Here is a 4361-nt window from a genome sequence, read left to right as displayed (position 1 = left end):
GCAATTTATCAATTGAATTGCAGGAATAATGTTTAAAACTATTTAAGCTAATTTGTTGCATACGATTCCATATACTATGTATTCTCCAATTCACACCCCTTTAAAAAAATTAGGGAAAGAAAATTAAATAGAATTCTGTTCTAACCCATTTCAGGATTTAAACAATAGGTAAGAAGCTACGGCAATTATATAAATTAAATAAGCATGACATTACAAAGATCAAGTTTAATTTATTATAGATCTGTACAACTAAATACAAGTATGTTTTCTTTGTGAAATATTCTTCAAGCGTAATAGTGAGAACGATAAAATTACGTATCTCGTTAACAACCGTTGACTGACTTTGATTCATGACGGGCTTTGTACAATTGAAATCATCCGTGCAAAGAAAGCATATAAATTACTAAAACTGCGTCAGTTTCTTCACTGTTGTCCTGTAACTGTGGCAATCCATATTTCCAAGATGAATAAGTCAGTTCTGATGTTCGTCGTCTTGAGTGTCCTCGCTCTATGGAGTATTGCGGTGAGTTGAATGAAATCTCCGTGTACTTAAACATTTATTATTTTACTTTACAAGGTTAAATTAATTATTTATATTTTGTGACACTCTGTAATATCATGTAAAACACTGCCTTTCTTTAGTTTTTTTTTCGCATTTTGTCGTGTATTTTATTTCCTCCGTTGTGGATTTTGTTCCTGGTTTCCTAGCGAATCCTTCACTGACATCAATTCTATACTTGTTAATACGCAAGCAGGATTTTTGTGACAATTACTCCTCCGAAACTACTGAACCGATTGACATGTTTTTGGTGTCATTGGAAAGAGCGTAACGTGAAGTTGTGCAGGACACTTTCTGTTCAGGGAAATAATTAGAGAGCGAGGCTCTGAGGCCCTTTAAAGTGTCGTATTTCTTCATAAGATTAACATGGGAAAGAAAAATTGTTATGAAACTCCAGCTGTTGTCAGAAATTAAAAGTGAGAAGAAGAACATATGTTAATTGTAAACAGTCAATAAGTTTGCTTATTTAGCAGTTTGCTACAAACATTTACTGACTTGGTTGAAATGAAATATCTACTATTTGAATTGGGGTTGGCGTAAATATTACAATGGAAAAAGCGAGAGAGCCTGGAAGATTTGATATACTAAAAAGAAAACTGAATTAATCACTGTGCTGCATTTCTTAGTAATCATTGAAAGAGCCGATTTGCAAACTATGGAAACGTAGAAAAGTCATAGAACACCACCAAGGAGAAGAAATAGAAATAATGTTTGTATTTTTAGAATTTATAATCATTATTATGGACAACCAAATGCGGCTCTGACTAAGGCAATTTGTATAAAATACTGTTATGTACATCTTGAGTATTTCCATCATCTTTGAGTCGAATCTTTTAAAGTCATCAGGAATTATGACTGTTTTTCGTTTTAAAATTACGCCTGTTACTTAGCAATTGCTCAACACAGGGCAATTGAGCAACAGGGACACTAGTAATTATTTATTTTTCATCTATAGTTGGCTTTTCTATGAATGGTTACAGTTATTTTTACATTAGCATTATAGTTACAGTACTGTACTTCAAAACAGCGAAGAGTATATAAAACATAATAGCAAGCTGGGTGGTTTTAGTGCTCGGTAATCCAAAGGTTGTTGGTTCAATCCTGACAAAAGTTAGTAGCTTTTTGATGGTTCTAAACTGGACCCAGAGTCCCTAATCATTGCGCTTTTAATCAATGGTCCTGACTAATGATACAGCTGACCTTAGTCAGTTAAAAAATACACACACAGGGCATCTCACAACGTTCAATCAATTTCAATTATCAATTATTTAAGATGGGGACGCCACTATGTGCGTATTTTAACCCAAATATGAGTGAAGGATGAGTGTAGGATGAGTGGCGCAATCTTGTAGTCTTGTTAGTTAAGGCCGACATGTTCCTTAGACACAGCTGTTAATTAATAGCCCATACAGCTAATGGCAACTAAGGGACCTACAGTTTATAGTGGAATCCGAACCACATTTTTCCCTTGTAATTTACGAATTGGGCTAATTATCAGGATAGTACTGCGGATAGTCGTAGTACTCACTAGTGCGGACGTTAATCCACACCAGGGAGTATCGCATCCACAGTGCATTCCTATAAATATCCACACCTCCTAGTAGCTGGATTACAGGACGACGCCACCCGTCCCAGTCTACCCGTTCTACGCTCATCCTTGATATTTGCGTTAAAATACGCAATTGGTAATATTATAATGGCAATAAGGTGAGAGTAGATTAAAGTGAGATGATCTGTCTAGTTAGATAAGCTGATTTTTAAAACCAGAACTATTTATTACATGACTAATGATCAAAGACACCTCTGCCTCTTTTCGAATTAAAAAAGCTACTGCTTTTTCTTAGAATCAAGCCAGCGGCCTTCTAATTGTAAGATGAACCCTATCACTTAATTAGTTATCCACGTGAGATATTTTACTGTCTCCATTCTACTTAGACTATTTTAATTTACAGCTTAGATAGATATTGCTTTATATTTTTTACCATCAATGACATAATTACATTATGAATAGAAAACAATTTAAACACAAACGTTTCAGGGATATTTTGTAGAAAGAATCATTCTCTAAACAAAAGATTCCTCTTTTGCATGAAGCCTAATGGAGATTGAAATGTGTCTAATATCACGTTAACTAGTTGTATCTTCTATCTATACAGTACTTATAAAAGTAAAATACCTCTCACTCACTGATCACAATATCTCAAAAACTACAAGCCATAACAACTTAGGCATGGAGGTTCCAATCAACCTCAGGGGTGCAATAAGAAGCGTTTTCATGAAATTCCATCAGGGCTCTGCCCCAGTGGCTTTTAAAAGTTCCCATGTTATCCTTATGGACAACATATTTGTTTAAATTTCAACACATGAATACTTTTGAATCTGCACTATTATAAGGGAACAGCTGGTTATATTTTATTACATAAATTTAAAATATTTACGTTATTTTTGTGGCTTGAAAAAGTGGTTTCCTACAGTCCCCCAACAAAGTGGGCTTCCTTGCACAGATTATAGTACAGAAAGCCTTACTTTGGCTCACACCAGTATTCCAACAAAACAACGAAAAACAGCGTGCTTTTATCATGCACGTAATCCGTGTACGCTTGAAAATAAGTTGGTAACACTTTATGACTACGATCAGCTGGTGGAGCGTTTCCCATTTCTTTCAATGTTTGGATTTAACCTAACCTAAAAACTTGTTGTACAGTGTTTGAAATTCGGTGCAACTAGTTACACAAATAACTATTTACTTTACTGCATAACACATGTTTTATAGTTAAATGAATTAAAAGAAAACAAGAAGTATAGGCACTACTCAGGTTGATCATTTAACTTTTTAATGCGATTTTCGTGAGCGAAGTCACGACGGGTGTGCTAGTTTTCACATAATTTAGGCCAGGTTAGATTAGCCAATCAGATTATCAACAGATGTATTAATTACAAATAAATTAATCTTGATCAGGGCTCTAGTTTTACCGGAGTAGACAGCGTAAATGGTCATCTTGGGTATCACCGATAGTCACAAAAATAGAGAAAAATAGAGATTAAATGTATCGGCTTTTTCAGCATAAAAATCTATTTTTACAATTTGAAAGCATGTTCTCATAATGTTTCTTGATGATTGACTTTTGCAGGAGGCGCAAGATTACGAAGACTACCCGTACAGACGGCGGAGATATCGGGAACCTCAGTACACCCGTAACCCGTATCCCCATAACAGCAATTCATACAGCACCGATGGCTGGGGCGATCTCGCTGGCAGCTGGGGACGTTGATCTATATGTTACTTTATAGAGCTCAACTGTAACTAAAGTCTATGGAAAATAAAAGGGAGATGGACATTATTTAGTCCTTGGGATAAAATTAACTCGAGATTTTCTTTCCTGTTTTGCCGAGGCTGTGCAGTCAGTCCCTGCACTGAGAGGTAGAGGAACTGGGTATCAAGTGTGGGTAGTTGTTCAGCTCTTGAAAAGCTGTTAACACGTTATCTACCAGTCGTTACACTCCTCTGTATGAGGGGGGTTTGTGTAACCGGTGAATGTGTTAAAGTACGTAGAGCGTTTGTAAATTTGTAATGTGGTATAACGTTTTTGTTAGGTTACGTTAGGTAACCCCTACTTTAAATAGCAACAAAATATTTCCCTTAGAAGTTATGTGATTTAGTTCATGTTGCAACATAAATATGGTTCACCTCAGTATGACGTGATTAGATTCAAATTCATCTATACACTCTTTTTTCAGGGGGGGGGGGGGTAGTGCCATAATCTTGTAATAGAGAAATTATTGAAATACTAATATTGTTTGC

General features: G+C 35.6%; 1 long non-coding RNA gene across 1 annotated transcript; it reads left to right on the top strand.

Annotated features, from left to right (window-relative positions):
* The first annotated feature begins 280 nt into the window (after positions 1 to 280).
* LOC128993623 (uncharacterized) lies at positions 281 to 3919 on the top strand. Its single transcript, XR_008490779.1, has 2 exons — positions 281 to 523; positions 3691 to 3919. It is a non-coding gene; the product is annotated as an uncharacterized LOC128993623 (long non-coding RNA).
* The last annotated feature ends 442 nt before the right edge of the window (positions 3920 to 4361 follow it).

The sequence above is a fragment of the Macrosteles quadrilineatus genome, unplaced genomic scaffold, assembly GCF_028750875.1.
Source record: "Macrosteles quadrilineatus isolate MER2022 unplaced genomic scaffold, UCM_ALF_1.0 Scaffold_4__1_contigs__length_99947679, whole genome shotgun sequence".
NCBI classification, from domain to species: domain Eukaryota; kingdom Metazoa; phylum Arthropoda; class Insecta; order Hemiptera; family Cicadellidae; genus Macrosteles; species Macrosteles quadrilineatus.
Note: the sequence above shows the minus strand (reverse complement) of the source record. Positions and strands in the feature narration are given on the sequence as shown.